Source organism: Perca fluviatilis, chromosome 13, assembly GCF_010015445.1.
Source record: "Perca fluviatilis chromosome 13, GENO_Pfluv_1.0, whole genome shotgun sequence".
Lineage (NCBI taxonomy): Eukaryota > Metazoa > Chordata > Actinopteri > Perciformes > Percidae > Perca > Perca fluviatilis.
This window is the reverse complement of record NC_053124.1, coordinates 28,980,710-29,006,673: the sequence shown is the minus strand read 5'-3', so window position 1 is coordinate 29,006,673 and position 25,964 is coordinate 28,980,710. Positions and strand designations below refer to the sequence as shown.

At 38.7% G+C, this 25,964-nt stretch overlaps 1 protein-coding gene and 2 pseudogenes across 2 annotated transcripts in view; all 3 read right to left on the bottom strand.

The window, feature by feature from the left end:
* Window positions 1-1,854: 1,854 nt before the first annotated feature.
* On the bottom strand, window positions 1,855-7,497 carry LOC120571350 (annotated as a pseudogene).
* A 1,103-nt stretch (window positions 7,498-8,600) lies between these two features.
* LOC120571346 lies at window positions 8,601-18,451 on the bottom strand (annotated as a pseudogene).
* Window positions 10,136-25,964, bottom strand: part of LOC120571347 (major histocompatibility complex class I-related gene protein-like) — a 29,437-nt gene continuing 13,608 nt past the window's right edge. For both annotated transcript variants that reach the window (XM_039820247.1, XM_039820250.1), the window contains one exon: window positions 10,136-10,158. The gene's annotated coding sequence lies outside the window, so the exon portion shown is untranslated. The remainder of the gene's footprint in view (window positions 10,159-25,964) is intronic.

Sequence of the window (25,964 nt, the reverse complement as noted above, 5' to 3'; positions counted from 1 at the left end):
TCTGAATCCATTTCATGTTTAAAAGTCTTCTGATGCCTGTGTTTGTCGGTATTCATACGAGATACCGACCCTGGATCAAACTCTTCCTGTCTTAGTGTTACACGCATGTCGGAAACATTTTAATTCCAGATGTGCACCTGGTTCTGTTACATAGTTGTGCTATTGATGTTTTATTATGATTGTCATTTTTTATAGTATATAGTGTTATAGATTCAGTATAGCAGTGGCACCTTTCAATAAAAGCCATTTGTAAACATTATAAATGTCTGTTTTTATTTTTTTTTTTTCAACGACCAAGTGTAATGGAAATAGACTTTCAAAAACAGACATTGGGCCTCATTCACCAAACGTTCTTCAGAACAAATCTGTTCTTAAAGCCCACTCACGCAGTTTTCACGAAGATTCTGGCATTCACCAATGTTTTCTTATTTGGGATTTGTTCTTAGGGAAGAACAGAATCTACGCACACTCAAGAGCACTCTTACGCACAATTGAGAGCTGACATGTTTTCGCAAAACAAGTAGTTATACCGTTTTAGTCCATTCTAATTTAAAATGTAATGTCTCTCCTTTATAATTTTGTAACAATTTTTTTTCATTATTTTACACATAATTATATGTTTGTTTGTTTTAATAAATACACACTACACTTACACTTCTGCTCATTTGTAAAGCACTTTGAATTGCCATTGTGTATGAATTGTGCCAGGCCTATACAAATAAACACTCCGTGCTTTGCCTTCAATTCACATCAATTATGTTAGCGGGGAACCTTGCCATCCAATAATAGGTGATTGATCACGCTATTTATATGCCCAAAGTGTGCATATTTCTGCAGACTAGGACTACCCCACACAATGGTGTTTTTCTTTTTGTATGCCTCAGATTTTAGATCAAACCATGTCTTTTTTACTTCATCAGTTCTGCGCCCTTTTCTGGATACAGCATTCACTGCATGAGCAATTGCAAAAGTTTCCAAAAGTCATTTAGATTTGTTGTATTGTAGTCCATATCGACGACGTTTCTTTTCTGGGATTGTTCAGGTGCGGCCACAAATTCCACCTGTGTTGGCGTTTTAAACTCTGGTGGATTTCTGAGGACTATGGTCAACTGCTCCTCAGATCTCTGCAGGGTAAATCCAGACAGCTAGCTAGACTATCTGTCCAATCGGAGTTTTCTGTTGCACAGCTAAAACAACTTTTGAACGTTCATGTTCCACCAAAACAAGTTCCTTCCCGAGGCTATTTTGAAGGCGCCTCTGCGCTTAGCGCCGCCCTAGACGATTGTGATTGGTTTAAAGAAATGCCAATAAACCAGAGCACGTTTTTTGCTGTGTGGATTAGCTAGACCTTCCTCCGCAGCGCTGTGGAGGAAGGTCTGGCAATGCGAGACTAGTTGTATTGAAAACCATTGACGCTGCTGCACATCATATTTCATTTAATGTCAACTTAAATTATACACAAAACAGTGTCAATACCACAATGGAAAAATATTTCCTGAAAAGTTATACAGAGTGCCATAAGTTCACTTTTTAAATGGACTTACACAGAACAAAGGCTATTTATTTATAAGAAAAGACCAATTGTGTTGTAATATTTGAAAAATTAAAGTAAGGAAACCCATTGAAATGCTGGAGCTGGTGCTAATGTTGTAGCAGCTTGTTTCTCTGTGCTGACTTCTCTAACAGCTGACTCAGTCAGAGTTCTGTTGCTCTCTAGTGGTAACAGAAGGAAAGACTCTCTCAGCCTCAACACTCACTCCTCACTAAACCAAACAAGATTTAGGGTATATTTTGATTGCTGTGTTCTTACATCCTCACTGTTGCAAGGTGAGGTGTGTTGTAACTCAGAGGAACCATGAAGGATGTAAATCAGGTCTCTGGATTCAGTTTCTCAGAGAGCTCAGAGCTGTTGTGAGGAGCTGTAAGGAAAAAGCCACTGTTACTGAGCTGCCTTTAATAACCAGAGGATGATGCAGCCTGTCCAGAGGCTGGTCGTTCAGATGAACTCTGCAGATCCACCAAAAGGTGTTCAGTATTTCCAGCCTCTGAACAGGTTTAGCATCTGATGTTTTATCCAGAACCAAGAGACATGCTCCATCTGTCACAATCAATGAGCTGACTCAACAACTTGAATGTGACATTTGCAACCAGCAGCCTCCAACCCCAAGAGCTTTTTATATCTGCTTCTATACATATGTTTTTGTCTTTGTGAAGCACTTTGGTGCAAACTTGTTTGCTTTAAGGTGCTATATGAATGAAAAACTAAAGAAAAATTAAACTTTCCTTTTCAGTTTTCATTTTATTTTATTGGTCACACAAAAGTGTTGCGTTTATAATTTTGTTCAGTATATATACAGTATATACTGTTTATTAAAGGCAGCTCAGTAACAGTGTCTTTTTCCTATATATATATATATATAGCATATATATACTGTATATATACTGAACAAAATTATAAATGCAACACTTTTGTTTTTGCCCCCATTATTCATGAGCTGAACTCAAAGATCTAAGACTTTTTCTATGTACACAAAAGGTCTATTTCTCTCCATGTCTTTACTCAAGTCTGTTTTGCAGTAACACATCCTGGTAACAGCATGTCAGACCAGATACAATAGAATAAAAACAAGTTCTACTCACATGGTGGAGGGAGATTGGCTGAAACAAGAAGAGAAGACAAATCATTTCAGTTGTCACAGTTGAAAACACAATTTGTCATCTTTTCCTATCAAATCTGATCCTCTCCTACTCATTCTCCTATTTACGTTAAATACATATCTTTTACCCTTCACCTTTTACATTTATCATCATCATCATCATGCTACAGTCTCTCTGTTGGTTGCTTGTTGCAAGTAAATGAGAAAACCGTTTACTCCTTTGGTCTCTCACTTTTCTTCTTTTTTGTAAACTGCAAATTTTTGTAAACTCCAAAAGTAGACTAGATAACTTTTCCATTCTCCTCTCTCACCTTTCTTCTTTTTGTAAAAAATGAATCCAGTGGCAGCGGCGAGGACGACAGCAAGAACAGCCACTGCAGCAGTGATGGGAATGGTCCTGTCTGAAGGATTCTCTGTTGAACAAATAACAACAATATGTCAACAACCAGATAGACAAAACAGGTTAGAACAGAAGTACATTTACCTGTGTATTATACCTACTGTACACACATGACTTATTAATCAATTGCATGCATTGTGTGCACTTCCTATTCCAGTCTCACCTCTGTTGGTCCTGATTTCTTCTTTGTCCAGTTTGGTGACGATGTCGTCCTCCACACCAGAGAGATGAAACACACAGTCGTACCTCCTCCAGTCTTCAGCTGGGACTGATGAAAGGTCCAGGTCAACACTCATCTGGAAGGATCCATCGTGGTTGGGGAGGATCTCTCCGAGGTCCACGTCCTCATGAAGCTCCTCTCCATCTTTCCTCCAGAACATCATGGCTCTGTCAGGGTAGAAACCTGTAGCGTGGCAGCTGACTGGAGAGGAGGGAGACTTCTGGAGGAGAGACACTGAGGGAAGATATGCAGAGAGAGAGAGAGAGAGAGAGAGAGAGAGAGAGAGAGAGAGAGATGTCAAATATGAAAGGAAAGAAAACAACGGAAAAAGAAAAACGAAGAAAAATGCAATAGGGAATTGTTAACAGAAGTTGTGAAAATTCTTCCAAGTAAAATAAAGAAGTAAATAAACATCAACCAACAAGACTAAGAGTTTAAAGCCATGCTAGCAGCTCTGAGGTTGTTCTGATGTACAGCGACGCTTTGAGCTAATTTTAGCAGCATGTTGATGTTTGGCAGGTTATAATCTCAGTTCTGCATGTTAGCATTCTAATATTTCCTCATTAGTGCTAAACCTAAAGTACAGCTGAGGCTGAGAGAATGTCATTAGTTTTGCAGGTATTTGGTCATAAATCAAATGTCTGGATAAACAGAAGGATTTGACCTTATGATGGAGTTAGCTGAAAAGTCAGAGGTTCAAAGTTTTTACAATTGATTCTCTGGGGACCATGAATATATGTACAGTATTTTACAGCCATCCAGTCAGTCTGTAACAAGCTGAAGGACAAACAGACCAACTGACAGACCACCTGTCAATGCAGTTAAACTTACTCACCGTATGCTAACTGTGCACTGGCTATCATTGGCTATTGATAGAAAGTAATGTCAGAGCACTCTAACTTGTCAGTCTCTACTGATTGAGGAGGGCTAGATCTAATCTTACCACCACAGAAAACAGCCAAAAAGAAGGTGATGTCAGACTGATTGGAGTGATAATAAAATGGCAGTTCAGTCTGAGCAGACTGTATGAACATTGTTGTGTTCATGAAACTACATCAGGAAATGTGATTCTACCTTTTCTCAGCAGAGAGCTCTTCCCGTAGTCCACATACATCTTCAGCCATTCAGGATACATCTGAGTGAGTCGAAACTCATATTTTTTTATTGTAGATTTCTCAGTATCCCATCTTTGTTTGGTGATGACAGCCTGTGGTTTTAGAGCGATCCATGTCTCTGTCTTCAGGTCGAATGCTAGGAAGTCTTCTCCATCATAACCATACTGATTAAAACCATTGACCTCTCCAGTCTCATCGTCCCACTCACAGCCAATCATCTGCTGGAGAATGTGGACACCTGAGAGACAGAGACTGTAATTATTAATAATGCATAACAACAATAATAATAATAATAATACATTTTATTTATAGAGCGCTTTTGACAGTACTTAAAGACACTTTACATTAATTAAAATGATCATATAAAGCAACACATCAAAAATAAAACATAACATTACTCCCACAATAGGGAGATCTGCTGATTTGATGGCGTGGTGTTTGAAGGAGAGGTTGCTATGGGTGATGGAACCCCATTTCTATTTCACAGCTTAAATAGTAACTACTCTGTACATTCCCAGATGACTGCTGATGGGAATGAAACAAGTGTGCATTCTGTGCACATCCAACTATTATATATATATTTATATATATATATATATACACAAAGTGACACCAGTGTGGGTCACTCCATAGTTTAGGGTTTCAGATGTGGAACATGAAATGAACCATCCCTGCTTGGTGTCCAGCTGAGGACCTGATCTCTCTCCTCCTTGTGTTCTGTTATCATACAACTGGTGCTGTCTAACATCTGCAGCCTTGGATGCAGTCCCAGGTCCAAATGACCAACAACTTATAGTTATTGCATTATTTTCTACATCTTGGATTACCATCTCAGAAAGGCAGCTGCATTTCATTAGTCTGATTTTGTACAATGAAAGTTTACTTTGTTAACAAAATATTTATTTTGTACATGATGAAAAAAAGCCTAGACAGGCTTCCAATTTTCCAACATGCAATATCAAAATCTTAGTTATTTCACTTTTTAAGCGTTATGCAGCAAATCCTGAAATCAAACCTGTACAGACAGATGATAAGGCCCTCAATCCAATTATCTGACAGGTCAACAGAGATCGCAAAAGTTCTCACTTCCCGTACTTAAGTAGAAGTACAGATACTTGTGTTAAAAAATACTCTGGTAAAAGTAGAAGTACTAATTTAACTTCTTTACTTAAGTAAAAGTAACAAAGTACAGGCTTTGAAATGTACTTAAAGTATTACAGTAAAAGTAGCCTTGCGAATGACAAACACTTTTTATGCAAAGCTACCTGGACCACACACGTTACTAGAGTGCAAGATGAGAAACTTCAGTGGACATAAAAACCAGGCTCTTTATATGCCATTGTCTACATTTTAAATGGATGTCTGCCAAACATCACATATATGATTATTGTGACAGAGACTGGGACTCCAGCTTAATAAGATTCTGACTGATTAGCAAGATGAATTCAATTGTGATTCTGTGAGAATTCAGATCCAGTTTCTCTTTTTTAATCGTCCCCTTAACATTTAAAGGAATCTACATGCATGTGTGTGTGCTCAAATATAGAAAGAAAATAAAGGATACAATATGAATTACTAAACATAGAATGCGGCCGAATCTGTCGAGTCGTCTTGTAGTGGTGCGTTACATGCAACGTAGCCTACAGTATATTCCCATCCAATTAGATTGAATTCGGTATTGATCACGTGAAAAAATAATAACGGTAACTCCAGCAAAATTATTTGAAACTTGTTAGTGAGGACTAGATTAGGACCGTATTTAAAGCTGATGCTGGTTTCAAACTTCGCCCCCCCCCCCCCGGTGTGTCTGTAAAACACGGACAACTTCTCTCTTTTGATACTTTACAAGCAACGTGAAACCTAGCTAACAGGTGAAGAACACAAACAATAAATCACTAGCTAACCTACTTTAACTGTGCAGGAACTATAGACCAATACAACAACAGGCTTAAATGAACTGACAACATAAGTTATACGACTCACCGTTCTCAAGGACGCACACACACCATCTCAACTGATTATCCTCCGGACAGCAGTCTCTCTTTCTTTTTTCTCACTTTTTTCTGTGTGGCGCACGCGCCCGCTCGCGGTGTGAATATCTCAGCATCCCAACTTTGTTTGGTGATGACAGCCTGTGGTGATGACAGCCTGTGGTTTTAGAGCGATCCATGTTGATGTCTTCAGGTCCAATGCTAGGAAGTCTTCTCCATCATAACCAAACTGTTCGTAAACATTGACCTCTCCAGTCTCATCGTCCCAGTCACAGCCAGTCATACTCTGGAGAATGTGGACACCTGAGAGACTGTACCTTTTAACAATGCAGTATATAATTACAATATAACAGATAACACTCATAAATACTGTACCTCCAGTTTGGTTGAAGCGTTGCTTAAAGTTCTCCATCCAGAGTTTGATACTGTTAGGTACATTATCAAAACATTCTAGTGAACATCTCCAACTTCTGAGGATTGTCTTTAAATACATTTTCCATCCAGTCCTGTTTTAGCTCTACAATCTTTTTGTTGCTGTCACAGTAACCAAACAGAAGTTCATCCACCACTGCAGCAAACACAAGATCCGACAAGTTTGGGACTCCAGAAGATGCCGTTACGAAAGACTTGAGTGAGTGTTTCACTGCAGGACAAACAAGGTTTATACATTCAGTAGAAATATAAAAACATCATCATCATCATCATCATCATCATCATCATCATCACACTCATCGTGAATATGAGGTATTCAGTATGATTCAGTTAAAACAAATAGTCTCATCATGTTGAAGCTACAGTGAAACTAAACTACACGTGTGTCCCGGAGCTCCACAGGAACAAAGTGGAAAGTGAAGATTCATATATAACCTTTATTTTAAAATCTGGGATATCATTGAGGTCTCTCTCATCTTCAATGATGTCTAGATACAAGAAACAAACGAGAGCAATGCCACACTGAGGTAAAATGATTTGAAATAAGAAAATAATTCAAATGTGATCTTACCTGGAGATGAGACGTGACAGAAGAGAAGCAACAACAGGAACTTTTTCATCTTGTTTTGATAAAGACGTAAACGACCGAGCTGGTTCAGCTGTTTTGTCTTCTGTGTTTTTTGGAGGAAGGAGGGAGTGTCTCTGTTCTGATGAGAGATGGGCGGATGATACAGAAGTTGAGAAACCAGTTTTTCTCCAAACAGTTTATTTACTCACATTCAGAGGGATTAGTAGATCTTTAACCTGTGCTGACCTCTACTGGTGACCAGCAGGAATTACAACAAGATCAACATGTTCTATCTGTGGTCTGTATCAGAAAGATTAGAGCAGATATTATATTCCTAATGTCAGGGGAAAAGGGAATATATCATCGTGTAAATATGATGCTTACAGAATGTGTTTATATTCTATCTGAAAGTGAAAATCTTCTGTACTGCCCCTTCAGAATGGTTTAGAAAAAATATGTTTTTTGAGCACAGGCTGATGAATGAACTTCTGCAAATCAATTTATCAAATAAAAAAACATGACAAATCCCAATATTTCCAATGTGACATTTAAAAGCCGACCTGACAGATCTTTAGTGAAATACTCATCCTACCATTTTATCTTCATGACAACCACATCTGTTTGATCACTGATATCTGTGTTTTTTAAATGACAAGTATCCATACTGACATGTCTTATATACACATATGAATGATGGAAATGATGAACTCAGGTAAACGAGGAGGAGGGTCGCGGCGATTCACGGTGAAAGCGACGAAGAGGAGAACATTTAAATACTGACAGCAAGAATGTGATAGGCTGATAGAGATTGGAGCCAAATCTGGTTGGTTTAAACTAAAAGACTACACACTCCCAATCAGCTGATCAGGGGAAGCAGGAGGAGAGGGAGGTGAATGAGAAGGAGTAAGAAGCATTAGATAGTCTTCCTGACTCAACTCATGCTAATCTTCATGTGGCTAGTTTCCAATAACTTGACCTTGTCCTGTTCCTATTTGAAGGATACTTTATGAAAATGTGTCTTAAACTATGAACATGATGTGGCCAGTTTCCAATTAGGCTACTCTATAAAAAGATAACAATCACAGGGCACACCTCATGAAGGTTTTCCTGAAAAAGCACTTACTTCCTCATTTCACACATCACCTCACACAGCAAGATATGTTGACTAAGTTTCATATAATGAATGAAATACCTATTTGAAGTCACTTATGCATTTTTGAATTTGAAGGATGTTAATAAATGCACAAACATCCAACACATGTAAACTTAATGAATGAGTCACTCAGAGAAACAGAACAAGGCTGTGTTATGATGTTCTCCAGCTCTACAGGAACTGACAAAGGCATTTTACCTGAAACATAAGACAAGAGGAGCAAGATAAATAAATACATCTTGTTTAAAATAAAAGAAGAAAAGAAGTAGTGCTGGAAAGCTCAGCTCATCTTCATTCCAAAAGTTGTTTCCTGGTTTTATGAAATGTGAATGTTTCCCCCTGCAGTATGAGGTGTGTTCCCCTGTGAATGACTCCTTACAGGTGAACAAGGACTTCACTCTGACCAAAAGAGATTTTAGACATGTTCTGGTTCTGTGTAAACGGTTTCATCTGAGTCTCTGTTACCTGTTCCTGCCTGCTTCCACTAAAGCTCTTTGTTTGGGCTTGTCTGCTGCTAAAGTTCAAAACACATTGTATCATGTTACACAACATTTAGCTTGCTTCTTTTACGAGTTAACTTTCATTTAGTCCTTGCTCCTGTAATAAATAAGTCTAGTGTCAGATTCTAAGAGCCTCTGTGCTGCTTCCTTTCCCCTCCAGAGACCTGGGTTGGAACAAAGGTTTAGTGGACTGAAAGATCAGACAGGGAGTCCAGAAAACAGCTTCTGACTTCTGCCTTTAGTTTGACTAATAAAGTTTAAAATCTTATAAATCTGAGTCAGAAGGTTTCACACTTACTTACTCTGACAACAGAAAAAAACTGAATGGATGCATTTTAAATTTAAGAGTCATTTTATTTGACATTAATGATTCTAAAATAAAATACAAAATATGAGAATATCAAACACATCTGACATGCTGAGTGTTGGCTGAGATTCTTAAAGACCAAAACCACACTTAGAAAAGAAATATATAATCTGAATATTTACATATTTACATATTTACATTTTTACATATTTACTATTTACATAGAATATTTTTCTTTTAATTACGCTAAATAATCAGGATGTTGCTGTCAAGATGTCAAACACCAGAGAGGACATTTTATTTACCTCTACTTGATTGGGATGGTTCCATACATGTTACAGTAGTTTATCTATAAGACCCAAACCATATGCATATCTAGATAGAGTACAACTAGAGTTATATAGTTATATAGTGAGTATATGAACTGAATGTTTGAGTATATAAACCTATAATACAGAAAGGATATTAATTACACACACAAACATATTCTTCACCATAAAGATTTTCAATTCCACATAGTGACAAACTCAACATTTTGTCAACTCCTAATACATTTGTTTTTTTTTACACTTTTGTTTTCATGTTGCCTGTTGCTTCATGACTATTTCATGTTATAGTTATAGTCAAGATTTCTAAAGCAAGTTTTTTAGGGGCTTTAATATAAAGGTTTGTTGTAGGAAGCTTATCATTTCAGGTATTGTTTAACTGGAGATGTGAAAAGTTTACTGCTTTACCAGTGCAGGATGTGGTTGTAAATCAGGTCTCTGGATTCAGTTTCTCAGAGAGCTCAGTGAGCTCAGAGCTGTTGTCAGGAGCTGTAAGGAAAAAGCCACTGTTACTGAGCTGCCTTTAATAACCAGAGGATGATGCAGCCTGTCCAGAGGCTGGTCGTTCAGATGAACTCTGCAGATCCACCAAAAGGTGTTCAGGATTTCCAGCCTCTGAAACAGGTTTAGCATCTGATGTTTTACCAAGAACCAAGAGACAAGCTCCATCTGTCACAATCAATGAGCTGACTCAACAACTTGAATGTGACATTAGCAACCAGCAGCCTCCAACCCCAAGAGCTTTTTATATCTGCTTCTATACATATGTTTTCGTCTTTGTGAAGCACTTTGGTGCAAACTTCTTAGCTTTTAAGGTGCTATATGAATGAAGTAAAATTAAACTTAAACTTCCCCTTTCAGTTTTTATTTCATGTTATTGGTCATTTATATTTAGCCATTTCTCTCTATTTGAGGAAAGGTAAGTGAAGCTATTTTGATCTTCCACCAAATCCACAATCCGTGCAATAAAATTTGATCAGCTATTCTGCCCTGCAAAGGCAAAAGACCTTAACTCGCTAGAGTGTGAAACTGAGAAAAATGACTTTAAAGTTTTTGTTTTGTGCAGACAAAAGTATTATAGGTAGGTAGGACTCCCAAAATGTGACAACTAGTTGCTATAATGAAGAAATGTTTGTATGCAAAAAATCTTGAGTTCAAAATTGACCTTTGACCCTTGTTTGGCAGTTACTGTACTCTGCCTTTGTATCATGTGCCAAAAACAAGGAGTCATGCAAAGGCAAAAGGCAGTAACAGATACAATCAGTGTTGCCACAGTTACTTTGAAAAAGTAACTTAGTTACTTTACAGATTACTTGATTTTAAAAGTAACGAAGTTAGATTACAAGTTACTTAATTAGTTACATTCAGCAACTGCCGACAACACCCCTACAGCCTCAACATAAAAATGACAACCGGTTTACTGTGAGGCAGCTCGGCATTGCTAGTAGTAGGGATCTGGTTTATTATGGCACGAAAGAGCGCGAGTCAACCGTGTTTAAGGGCAGCATTTCCGCTACAATTTATAATAATAGGCCTACTGCCCGACCAACTTCTTCAACTCTCCCCCACTTACTGGTTTTGCACCGAAGTCCAGCTTTTGTTGTTTGGGTGGTGGGGGACCTCCTTCTCTCTGCTTCACACCACTTGGTGGGATTTGCTCTGTAAGTTTGACTGCAGTGCTGTGACTCCAAATGTTTCTTCAAATTTGACGTAGTGTTTTTGTAGCTAGATAGCACTTTGTCGCCACCAGCACAGAGTGTACAACGAACCTTAATACTGCCGTCTTTAGCTGACACAAACTCAAAATAGTGACTGTATTTCCAGCTAGAAAACGCGCATCGCTCTCCTTCCTCCATTGTTGTTTACATTTGTGTCGCTGCGTGGTACACGTGAACTGTCCTCATGCTGAAAACGTGACTTTTCGTCGCATACGTGACTTCACTCCCCGCAAGAAGAAAGTAAAAACAATATATATTTTTACTAAGGAAAATGACAAAAATAGTAACGCACAGTGACCTGGACAAGTAACTTTAATTTAATTACTGGTTTGGAAATAGTAACGCCTTAGAAAAAAGTGGTCAGATTAGAGTAACGCGTTACAAGTAACGCGTTACCTGGCATCACTGCATATAATCAATATTTGCTTGCTGTTCACCATACTGACATCCATTATAAGAACACCTAACCAAGGTCTAGTCATCATGGTATTTGTTTTAAATGATATAGAAGACCTTTGGTTGTTCCTATTTAGTGCTATAATGATCAGGATAGTGTGGCAACACTAACACAGTTGAACAGTATGACAGATAAATTACTTTGCAGTACAGTATACAGTATGAATAAATACAAGAAATATTTTCTCAATAAAGATAATTTAATTATAATTGAATACAAATATATTATAATACAAATATATTTATTGTTTAACACTGCCTGGCTAAACAAAGTCAGAATACCTTAACTCAACTTCAGCGTGCCGGAACAAAGGCAAAGAGCCGCAAAGAGCCACACAAATATCTAATTATTTCTAGTACTACATGTTTATGTTTATTTATTACTCGCATCTACAGTAATTCCAGGTCATGTCAAACAGTCATTGTTTTTGGTCTCTCTGTAAGCAGAGAAATCCCTGAGTGAGAAAATAGTTTACTAATTTATAATCTCCATATCTTTACTAAGTCTGTTTTGCAGTAACCTATCCTGGTAACAGCATGTCAGACCAGATACAATAGAATAAAAACAAGTTCTACTCACATGGTGGAGGGAGTTTGGCTGAAAGAAGAAGAGAAGACAAATCATTTCAGTTGTCACAGTTGGAAATTAAAGCTACAGTGCACAGTTTCTGTCGCCCCCGTGAGGAATTAAGTAATGACCACAACACTGTCTGCACATGCACATGATACAAGACCTCTCTGATCGCCCCCACCCCTCCTCTACGCAGTTGCTAGTAGCCAAGGAGGACACGGAGGATTAAAAAAACATGATGATTCAGAAGAGGTCATTATCCAAAGTCACGACACAATCTTCTGAACATACTGTATCCATTCTGAGAAATACAGAGAGAGTTGTGTGGAGTTGATAGTCTTAATTAGCTTTGTAGCAACTCATGTGGCAATGGCTTGAATGTAATGGATGTTCATTAATATCAAAAAGTTACGCACTAAAGCTATAAGATGAATGATAATGAACATCTGTCACCTTTTACCACTGAATCTGATCCCCTCTATTAATCATTCTCCTACTAAAATTAAATAAGTATATTTTACCCTTCTACTCTTCACCTATTACATTTATCATCATCATCATCATCATCATCATCATCATCATCATCATCATCATCGTCATCATCATCATCATCATGTTACAGTCTCTGTTGGTTGCTTTACAATAGTTTGTTTTAACTTTTTAACTTAAAGTAAAAAAAGAGAAAATCTTTTAGATCTTTAGTATCTCACTTTTCTTCGTTTTGTAAAAAATGAATCCAGCGGCAGCGGCGAGGACGACGACAGCAAGAACAGCCACTCCAGCAGCGATGGGAATGGTCCTGTCTGAAGGATTCTCTGTTGAACAAATAACAACAATGTTTACAACCATATAGACAAATACGCATTGAACAGATATTTCTATTTATTAACACCTGTACCACATTACTTATGAACCAATTACATGTTGGTTTGTCCTGCAACGGGTGGAGCAATTACTGACTTATTCCATAATAAACCAAAAGACAAAAGCTTATCCAGCAAAAAACACTTTTGTTTAGAGCCTCACTTTGGTGTTGGCCGAACCATCATGATAGTGCTGACTCTCGCAGGAGTATAAAATGGAGGAAGCTGTTGGTTAGCTGTTAACTGCTCTGTGAAATGGTAGAGTTTGCATCAGTCGTAAGACAGCAGTCAACTGTACAAATGTATCTCTGAAATAAAGGCTGACGGAGCTAGCCCGCTAACTGGTAGTTCCGGCTTTTTTGTGTGTATGTGGTAGTATGGCCACAGATATCAAACAGTAGGCTTACACACAGCATTAGAAAGGTGACAAATCAATAAATCATGAACTTCAGGACAACTGAAGTAAACTAAACACATCTTTCAGTCACTTCCTATTCCAGTCTCACCTCTGTTGGTCCTGATCTCTGCTTTGTCCAGTTTGGTGACGATGTGGTCCTCCACACCAGAGAGATGAAACACACAGTCGTACCTCCTCCAGTCTTCAGCTGGGACTGATGAAAGGTCCAGGTCAACACTCATCTGGAAGGATCCATCGTGGTTGGGGAGGATCTCTCTCGGGGTCCACGTCCTCATGAAGCTCCTCTCTATCTTTCCTCCAGAACATCATGGCTCTGTCAGGGTAGAAACCTGTAGCGTGGCAGCTGACTGGAGAGGAGGGAGACTTCTGGAGGAGAGACACTGAGGGAAGATCTGCAGAGAGAGAGAGAGAGAGAGAGAGAGAGAGATCGGTCAGAAATCAAATTGCTGGATAAACAGATTTGACCTGATGATGGCGTTAGCTGAAAAGTCAGAGGTTCAAAGTTTTTACAATTGATTCTCTGTGGACCATGAATATATGTACAGTATTTTACAGCCATCCAGTCAGTCTGTAACAAGCTGAAGGACAAACGGACCAACTGACAGACCATCTGTCAATGCAGTTAAACTTACTCACCGTATGCTAACTGTGCACTGGCTATCATTGGCTATTGATAGAAAGTAATGTCAGAGCACTCTAACTTGTCAGTCTCTACTGATTGACGAGGGCTAGATCAAATCTTACCACCACAGAAAACAGCCAAAAAGAAGGTGATGTCAGACTGATGTCAGTTTGAGCAGACTGTATAAACATTGTTGTGTTCATGAAACTACATCAGGAAATGTGATTCTACCTTTTCTCAGCAGAGAGCTCTTGCTGTAGTTCGCATATATTTTCAGCCATTCAGGAAAAATCTGAGTGAGGAGAATCTCATTGCGTTTCATTCTAGATTTGTCAGCATCCCATCTTTGTTTGGTGATGACAGCCTGTGGTTTTGGAGCGATCCATGTCGATGTCTTCAGGTCGAATGCTAGGAAGTCTTCTCCATTATAACCATACTGATTAAAACCATTGACCTCTCCAGTCTCATCGTCCCACTCACAGCCACTCATCCTCTGGAGAATGTGGAAACCTGAGAGACAGAATGTAATTATTAATAATGCATAATAATAATAATAATAATAATAATAATAATAATAAGAAGAAGAAGAAAAATACTAATACATGCTATTTATAGAGTGCTTTTGACAGTACTTAAAGACACTTTACATTAATTAAAATGATCATATATAGCAACACATAAATATATATATATAACACATAACATTACTCCCACAATAAGGAGTTCTGCTGATTTGATTGGCGTGGTGTTCAAAGTTGCTATGGGTGATGGAACCCCATTTCTATTTCACAGCTTAATAGGTGATGGGCCAAACGCTGTTATCTGCTTTAGTTTTTGAAATGATCGATCCTCGGCGATAGAGTAGCTGCTTTTTTCACATAAACTAAAACATTTTTGTTTGTTGTTTGGTGTCAAGTCGATCATATTTTTTGGTGTAAAATCTTGAGGAAAACACCATAAAATCTTCTCTAACGGAAACTACACAATCAAACATTTTCCAGCAGGAATCCTATCCGAAGTCGAGAAACATTAACAGCGGCATCCAAGATTCCAGGTGTAATGGCTCCGGTAAATACTGCTGTTTATACCTGTCTTATAACGTTAATGTTAGCTTAGTTAGTGCATGAACTCTGTAAACCGTTAACATATAACGTTATTCCGTTTTATGTTTGTATTTACAGGTAACGTTACATTTGTTAGAAATGACATACAGATCACAGAGAAGAAAACATTTGTTTTGAGGAGATACAGAGCTAACGTGTTAGCATGTAAACGTTAGCTAGATGTAATGTTAGCTAGATGTAATGTTAGCAGTGTGCATCTTAACGTTAACGTAAACACAGTTATTCTATCAGGCTGTAGCGCCGAAATTATATGAAAGACGATTACTAGACAGAGATTAAAGTGGAAAAGATAACATTTATCATATAAGTTTACATCTACTAGCTACATCACCTAATAGCTAGTCATGGACCCCAGGAAGAATAGCTTTTAGCTTATGCTGAAGCTAATGGGGATCCAAATAAAACAAACAAACAAATAGAAGAGATAACGTGTAACGTTATTAGCTAACTACATAAGATTACATCAACTACAGATAACCTAACGATTAAAAACTACAATCTGATTGGTTCAGCTACTAGAGCTGTCCCGCGATTTGCCTAAGCAGATTGACAATCAAAATATACGTTTGTGAAAATATATGATCAAACCAGAGTTGCCAACAAATTTTATTTGACAACATATAATTACTTAATATCGTACATAAAAGAATCATATACTCTATCGATGGAGATCGGTCAACAACACGAAAAAACGCATTCGGCCCATCGTCTATTAAATAGTAACTACTCTGTAAATTCCCAGATGACTGCTGATGGCTATGAAACAAGTGTTATATATATATATATATACACATACATACATATATATATATACACATACATACATATATATATATACACATACATACATATATATATATATATATATATATATATATATATATATATATACACATACATACATATATATACACATACATATATATATATATACACATACATACATATATATACACATACATACATATATATAATACATACATATATATATATATATACATACATACATATATATATATATACACATACATACATATATATATACACATACATACATATATATATACACATACATACATATATATATATACACATACATATATATATACACATATATATATATATACACATACATATATATATATACACAGTGGTGCTCATAAGTTTACATACCCATGCTAAAGTTGATTAAAAAGAGGAATCAAAAATTATCTTTTGGAAATTGATCTTAATGCCTTAATTAAAAAAATGAGGAAAAATCCAACCTTTAAGGACACCAATTTTCTTTGTGAATGAATAATGTATCGTAAATAAATAAATGTTCTTCCTTAAAATACAGGGGCCATAAGCATACATACCCCTATGTTAAATTCCCATAGAAGAAGGCAGATTTTTATTTTTAAAGGCCAGTTATTTCATGGATCCAGGATACTATGCATCCTGATAAAGTTCCCTTGGCCATCATCACATACCCTTCACCATACCTAGGGATTGGCATGGTTTTATTTCAGTTAGCCTAATAGCTGGTTTGATTTGCATTGATCTTATGGAAAGTACCCCATGCCAATCTCTAGGTATGGTGAAGGGTATGTGATGATATGGGGGGGCTATTTTAATTCCAAAGGCCAAGGGAACTTTATCAGGATGCATAGTATCCTGGATCCATGAAATAACTGGCCTTTAAAAATAAAAATCTGTATATATATATATATATATATATATATATATATATATATATATATATATATATATATATATATATACAGAAAGTGACACCAGTGTGGGTCACTCCATAGTTTAGGGTTTCAGATGTGGAACATGAAATGAACCATCCCTGCTTGGTGTCCAGCTGAGGACCTGATCTCTCTCCTCCTTGTGTTCTGTTATCATACAACTGGTGCTGTCTAACATCTGCAGCCTTGGATGCAGTCCCAGGTTTCAGTGACCAACACACCCTAGTTACAGTTATTGCCTAATGTTCTACTTCTTGTATTAGCAACTGGGAAAGGCATCACATTTTCATCAAGTTTTCATCATGTACAGAATGTGTTCTGTACATGATGAAAACTTGATGAAAATGTGATGAAAGACTGATAGAATTAATTCCAGTATTCCAACATGCAATATCAAGATCTTACGCTTAAAGCTTAAGATAGCAAACAAAACCTTTGGATTCCTGAAATAAAACCTGTCCAGACAGATGATAAGGCCCTCAATCCAATTATCTGACAGGTCGATGAAGGAAATGTCTTGTATTTCCTCTTCCTGTGTATGTGACTGTTTAGAATTTCATTATCTCAGGGTGGGAATGAGTTTAGGTCACTTTACAGTTTAGCAGTAAAAGTTAAATGTAACATGCATAAATATTGTACCTCCACTTTGGTTGAAGCGTTGCTTGAAGTGATCCATTTTGGCTTTGAAGAAGTTTGGCTCAACCTCAAAACATGTTTTAGTGAACCAGTTCAAATGCTGAGGATTGTTTTCTAAAAATGTTTTCATCCAGTCCTGTTTGGGTTCTAGTATCTTTTTCTTGGTGTCACAGTAACCCACCAGAAGTTCATCAACCACTGCAGCACCAACGTACTCTGGGAAGTTTGGGACTCCAGAAGATCCAGTGAAGAAAAACTTGAGTGAGTGTTTCACTGCAGTTCAAACAAGGTTTATACATTCAGTATAAATATACGCATATCATTATTTTCAATCATAAATATGATGGCAGTATGATTCAGTTAATCTAAAACATGATAGTCTGGAGCTGAAGTTAAAAAAACTGAAACTAAACTCCAGCTGTGTCTCAAAGCAAAGAAACTAAAACGCAGAACTGAGTTGAAAGTAAAGTAAAGATTTAAAATGTGATCTTACCTGGAGATGAGACGTGACAGAAGAGAAGCAACAACAGGAACTTTTTCATCTTGTTTTGATAAAGACGTGTCCAAGGACCGAGCTGGTTTACCTTCAGTAAAGTTGGAAAGACATTCAAAGATTCAAACTTCCGGGATCAATAACTGTCAATATTTAACAACTTTTATCATAGGCCTTTGGTTCCAAGGTCCGGACCTCGATGGTGGTTAAACGTAGCGTTTGGCTGAAACAAGAAGAGACGACAAATCATTTCAGTTGTCACAGTTGGAAATGCCAGAACACAATTTGTCACCTTTTTCCCATTGAATCTGATCCTCTCCTACTCATTCTCCTACTTACGTTAAATAAATATATTTTACCCTTCACCTTTTACATTTATCACCATCATCATCATCATCAGTGTTGGGAGTAACGCGTTACAAAAGTTATGCAATTACAGTAATGTATTCCTTTTTGCTGTAAAGCAGTAATATAACGCATTACTAATTACATTTTGGTAATATTATACCAGTTACAATCTCAGTAACACGAGTTACAATACATTTTAACGCAACATTTAGTGGTGTTTTGTTTTTTAAAGAATTCACCGAAACATTTCTTCAAAGGAAAAAAAAGGGGTGTTACTGTTGTAGGTACTATACATAAGGTATAAAATAATGCACTTCAGAATAATGTTAGATGCAATGTTATGAGTGTTTATGTGATGTGTGGCGGGAGAATGAGGACCCAAACACAGAGAGAGGCAGGCAGGAGATGGTCGGACTCAGGGATTTATTGCAACACAAAGCGGCAGCATAAAGACTGGATAACTCAAAAAATAAACCGACGGGCAAAGCACAGGCAGGAGTAAACTGATGCAGGAAGATACACAGGGCATAGGGAAGCAACACAAGGACACGGATACAAAACAATCTGACAAGACACAAAGGGATTCACAGAGGTTAAATACATGAGGTAGGGAGCAAACAAGGAACAGGTGGTAACATCAGGTGAAACACATCAGGGCGGGGCAGGATAATCAACAAAGGCGGGTAAACCCAGGAAGTAAATCGGACAAGACAAGACAAGACAGAAAACCAGACTATCAAAATAAAACAGGAAGCAGGAAAAACAGATAGAAAACATGACATCAACTAAACACAGACACTTGACACAACACTAGGCAACACAAGGGATAACAGAGAACACAGGAATTAACCGAAACACACAATACACAATACATCAACACAACAGGGAACAGAAATATACAGAAAATGCAGACACAGAAAACATACAGAAATCAATAAGGCAACAGAAATGAACAAACAGGCAACAGAAATGGGACAAAATGCAAAACAAAACACCGAAACCATAACAGTTTATGTTGTTCTTTGTTTGATTCTAATAGACATTTTTCACGGCACACATGTTATGTCATAGTAGGAAAAGTAGGAATAGTAGGAAAAGCACAGGTGTATTCAAATGTTATGTTATGGTGATGGCTGCATTCCACTTAGGAGAGGCCCTGGTATTGTGCATGCTGACTCACTGAAACAGCTTACTGGGACACTTGATGGAATTGAGCCATCGTTAAGGTTATCAATTTCTGCTGTGCTTTTCCTACTATGACAAGTCAAAAATGTCTGCTGTGAAAAAGGTCCATAAGAAGGAAAAAAAAGGAAAGTAGCCAGTTACATCACTTCCGTTGCGCAGCCTGTAGGTGGAGCTCTTGGCCAGCATCACAGTCATTAAACTACTGACTTGAGAGCTGAACAGTTGCTATTGTTTTAACTGAAGTTATTTCTTCCCCTGTTCAGGGGTAAAACATTTTGGAGGCACCGCTGGGATGAGAGCAATGTGGGCTAGCTTTTCAAGTTGCTAAAGTAAACCCATTTGTCACTCAACCCTTCAAATTACCCAGACCGGTGACATCGGGTGCTAATGTAGCAACTGTGGGCTGCGGGATATCTGATCACAGCCGCTTGCTATCTGAGGTACGACAACGTTACCAGGAGAGCTAACGCCGCTAAGTAGAGCTAACGCTAACACAGCCTTCTACTGTCCCCTTCACCGCATAGAAAATGGAGTCATCGGAGCTAGAGAAACTGCAACTGGAGGCCATACAAGCACTATGCACGCTGCCAAGAGAAAGGCTTGAGGGTTTATGTGACTTTTTGACTATTGCTGGTCCAAAGTTTGAGTGTGTAAGTGGCAAGAACAGAACTGCACTCATTTCACTTATAAGCAACCACCTGCAAAGAAAAGAGTTGGAAGAACTGGAGGACAAAGGTATGGCTGAACTCTTGTGTTTGATGGATCTAATAAATGAGGGTTCAGCGAGATAACTGAACCAGTTCAAAATGACAATGAACAGACAAAACAGGATAATGAGCAAGATAGACAGCAAAGTCAAGCAAAAGATATAATGGAGGAACAGGCTAAATTGATTAAGGAAATTGAGACCCTGCAACTGAGATTATCACTGCTGCAGAAACACAATGATGGTGAAAAACCAGAAAAGAAGGCACAGCCAGCCAGGACCTACAGTAGAATGTCAGTCCCTTATACTGCTCCCCCTCCAGTCTCTCCTCAGTCATGGCATAAAGATCTTAAAATATCTGGCTAAATTGGTGAGCCTGGACAGAAAGATCACCTTACCTTTTCCAGTTTAGCACGGCAGATAGAACATGGTCTAACCAAGGTTGAAATAGTGGATGCTGTGATAAGAGCCATCACTCCTGGCATGCAACTCCGCAGCTACCTAGAGGGAAAGACTGACCTGGCATTACCCACACTGAGACAGATCCTCAGGTGCCACTATCAGGAAAAAAGTGCAACAGACCTGTACAAATAATTAAGTTCTGAAGCACAAGCTGCAAAAGAGACCCCTCACAAGTTTGTCATCTGTGCCAGGGCACAGATGACAGAAGATTTGAGACAGAAGGTCTTATTTGCCTCACAAGAATCAGAGTCAGGATTAAAATATGACCCAGGTCTGGTCCAGAACATGTTCCTTCACACAGTGTTGACTGGCTTGCAAAGTGATAACATAAAAGGTGACCTGTAACCATACCTTGAACTACAAAATGTCTCTGATGAACTGTTACTGGAAAAATTGAACACTTCCTGTGCCTATGAGAGTGAGAGACAGGATAAGAGGAGAATGTTGACACCACAACGCTCTGCAGCCATCCATTCTGCTCAGACCAGCGACAGTCTTACAGTAAAAACAGTCCAGCAGACTAGCAGTAAAGTGCAGCCCGATATTTTATCTGAACTAAAAGAGATGCGGTGACATAGCTCTTTTGAGTGACTTGAAAGCAGACCTTTCTCAAATTAAAGAATGTATACAGAAACCACAGTGCTCACCGGTGCAGCACCCAAATCAAGTAGAAGTCCCACAAAACGGTGTCATCCGGCAAATGACAGCCCCACCACCATCACAAGCGCTACCAGCAGGACAGTGGTCCACGACAGGTTATGACAACCACACTCAGTACAACCACATGTCCACAGCCCTTATTTCCTCCACCAGCCCCTCGGTGCAGAAGTAAATTTTTTGCTTGTCAGCAGAACAATAATGAGGACTGTAAGCATTGCTTCAGGTGTGGCAACAACGAACATTACTCAGCTGGCTGCAGGATGAGAGGACCAAGAAAGTTTAGAGGGGGTTCTTGAAATGGACAAGGGTCGCTCCAGCGGGGCAGGGAGTGACTCACCCCACAAAATTGTCCCAGCAATGTATACACTGTGGCATGGAAGGGGATAAGGTGAGGCTCAGGCAATGTGCATCATGCAAAAAGGCATTTTATTGTTCCAAATCATGTCAGGTTGAGCACTGGACTGCCCATAGAAACCACTGTGCACAGACCTCATGTGAGGCCATCCAAGCCAAAGCACCAAAACAAAATATGACCCCACTAATAGGAAAGAAATACCTAATTGACTGTTACATCCAAGGCAAAATGACTAGAGCTTTATGGGACTCGCAGGTAACAATAGTGGATGAGAAATGGAGGGAGGAAAATGTGCCAAATGTAAAGCTCAGAGACATTAGAGAATTACTGGAAGAAGACAAGATTCTCGATATCACTGCAGCTAATGGAGAAAGTATGCCATATACCGGCTGGGTTGAAGTCAATTTCAAATTAGCCTCTGATGGAGTTCCAACAGTAGATGTGATTGTTCCTACACTTGTCATGAAAGGTGCCAGTCTTACCCGTTCCATCATCGGCTCTAATGTAATAGGACTCATCGTTGATACAGAGCTAAAACAGTCCAACACAACCGACAAACACCAACTGGTCCAGATTGTTACCGTAGCATTTCCTGGCTATGAGACAGATGATGTTCAAACCTGTGTGGAACAAGTGAGTACTGGCCCGAACCAAGAGTACATGGTTAGAACTACAAAAGAGAAATTAAAGGTACCAAAGCACATCTGTTAAAGTAGAATGCCGTGTACAAGCATCCTCTTTTCAGGAAGACACCACTCTGATATTTGAGCCCGATGTAAACCCACAGTGGGCAGAGGGGCTAGAGTTCTGTGACACCCTTGTAAAACTGAGAAAGGGGGTAAAGCCATTTATTGTTGTTGATGTACAGAACCCCACAGACCATGATATTGTGCTAGCTGGGAAAACAATTATTGGAACAGTACATCCCATCCAAGCTGTTTACCCCGCCCCAGTCCTTCAACAGCCTAACGCTGACTTGTCAGCCACAGTGAGCACTGTACATGTGGACACAGAAATCTCCAGTGAAGTTTGGGATACTACAGTTGACTTGAGCCATCTCTCTGAGCCTGAAAAGAAAGATGTACGAACAATGTTAAGAGATGAACACCTACCTCCAGTAGTCTGTGTCAGTAAAAAGTGTGGGGGTTTATGCTTGTGTATTGATTATCGTGAGTTGAATAGGAAAACCATCAGCCGATTCCAAGAATACAGAACATCATGGACAGCCTGGGAGGGAACTCTTGTTTCTCTCTGCTGGACCAAGGAAAAAAAAGGAAAGTAGCCAGTTACATCACTTCCGTTGCACAGCCTGTAGGGAGAGCTCTTGGCCAGCGTCTCAGTCATTAAACTACTGACTTGAGAGCTGAACAGTCGCTACTGTTGTAACTGAAGTTATTTCTTCCCCTATTCAGGTAATGTACTTTTCTTGGTTTATATTTTGTGTAACCTTAACCTGTATTGTTATTTCCAGTCATTAAACTACTGACTTGAGAGCTGAACAGTCACTATTGTTTTAACTGAAGTTATTTCTTCCCCTATTCAGGGGTATAACATTACCGCCTTTGACTCTTTTCTATGGGCTGAAATATGTGCCACCAGAAACTGAATTTGAATCATTTATATTTGAATTTGAATAGCTAAACTTGAATCATTGCATTGAAAAACTGAATCTGAATTTGATCCTCACTGAAATTCAACTCTCTATATATCCTCACATTCAGTTCTCACAATTCAGATTCAGATCACCAAATTCAATTTCAAGTTACTGAGACAGACATCCAGGTAGTTGGAGGATGAAGGAACAGCAATCGAGCGCAGATCGATAGATAGAGTTCAGTGGCGCAGGATCATCAGCACTAAAGATGCCAAACTGTTAAATGAATAAAAAAAACAGCAAGGGATAACATTTCAAAGGTGAGAATGTGTTTTATGATATATAATATGCCGCCTTCGACCTGCAATCTGAGCTCCAGCGGCGGGAGGCGGAGAGTTCCTTGTCCGGCGGCAGCATCTCTTCAGAATCAGAATCAGAAACAGAATCAGAAAGGGTTTTATTGCCAAGTACGTTTTTTAACACTTAAGGAATTTGTTTGGGTGTTGTTGGTGCACATCACACATTCTCTAAATGGAATATTAAACAATATAAGTATAGGTATAAACAATATAAGTATATGTACACAGTATGTATTAAATTAAAAATAAAGATAGAAATAAGAAAATAAAAATAAGATAAAAAAAGTGAATCAGAACCAGGACTGAGCTTAAATCAGAGGTTTCCTAAAGGGAGTCTGGCGGGACTGTGGATGACGAAACATGACTTTAAGTCTCGTTAAATAAATAAATACATGCAGAAATAAATTAATAAATAGTGGAGGGTGAGCCTGGACATTTCAGTCTGTTTAAACTTCACTTTGAAGCAGAAAATCTTAGTTCAGAAGGGTGAAGTTTCTGTTTGGACTCAGATCTGTGAACTGATTATAATAAATATTCTTTGTATTAACACATTAATTAGTCTCTTTGTTTTGTTTTATTATTATAAAGCTACACTTTTAAAGGGGTGATAGAATGCAAAACCGATTTTACCCTGTCATAGTTGAATAACGACAGTTCGGTGGGTAAATAGGACATACATAGAAGCTCAAAATCCCACTGACACCCCTTTACTATGAAAATCTAATTTTTTGAAACTGCCGCTGAAAACGGGCAAATCTCAACAAAGCTAGTTGCTTACGCAAGCGTCTCAAAATCCGGAACCTTTGTCACAGCTGTGGGTGTATTAAGAGAACGGTCACGCCCCAACATTTACATAGGCTACACAACTGACCTGAGATCAGGTAGTCTTCTGAATCTAGGTCACGCAGATCTCTGCTATTCCATTACAAAATTCACTTTTGAAACTTTTTTATGCGAGAAATCAACCATATAAAGTTCAAATATGGGCCGTTTTACGAAAATGGATGGCTAATTGCAAATTTTGTCAGACTGTGTGTCGGAGTTTAGCGCTGGTGCTGCCTGGGTTGCTACATCGCCGCCGTGCCTGTCCTCCGTTACAGACCCCGGCCTGCTGTGAGCTCGATTGAGCTCGGCCGGCGGCCCGGTGCTCAATACATATAATATAATCTTATAATGGATATGTGTGTTGAGTTATTTAAAACTACAGTAACAATCGGGGAAATAAACGCCTCTTGTCCGCGAGTCTCATTGATAGAGCCGCGGTGAAATGGAGTCCATCAGTGAGAGCTAGCTAGCCTCCTCCTAACTCTGACATTCACAAAAATACATTCAATTGAAATCCGAAATCGGACAAGTGTTAGCTAAGCTTTGTAAGACCTCGAGGAACCTGTAATTTTCATGCCGTGACGAAATTCAAACTGTAAATATACTTTAGTTATGTGAAAGTGAGCAAGCTGCGGTATTTCCCCATTGTAATGAATGGGACATATAGCTAGCAGCTGCTCGTCCTACAAAAGCGCCGCGCGTTCATTAAAATGCCTTAAAATCAAATCCGGACACAACGGTTAGCTTTATAAGAAGAATGTTTACGTGGGAAATAAACCGTAAATATATTATAGTTATGCCAGCAGCCGGCTGTGGAGCCCCGTAGTGCAGTATCCACAAAGGGTGACTTTGCGCTGGGTATGGAGCCCAGCAGGCTGCCGCTTTCTCGTCAGACTGTGTGGAGCTCCTAAAGTGCGACACGTCTTACCAAATTTGCAATTAGCCATCAAATTTTGTAAAACGGCCCATATAGTTGATTTCTCACTTAAAAACGTCTCAGAAGTGAATTTGGTAATGAAACATTGCAGTGTCTGGAATATGAGATTCTGTCGCTTCTCTAATGTATGTGTATTGGGGATTTGCTCAACCAATCAGCGCGCGTCTCGAATGTGTGTGTATTGGGGATTCGCCCAACCAATCAGCGCGCGTCTCTAATGTGTGCGTATG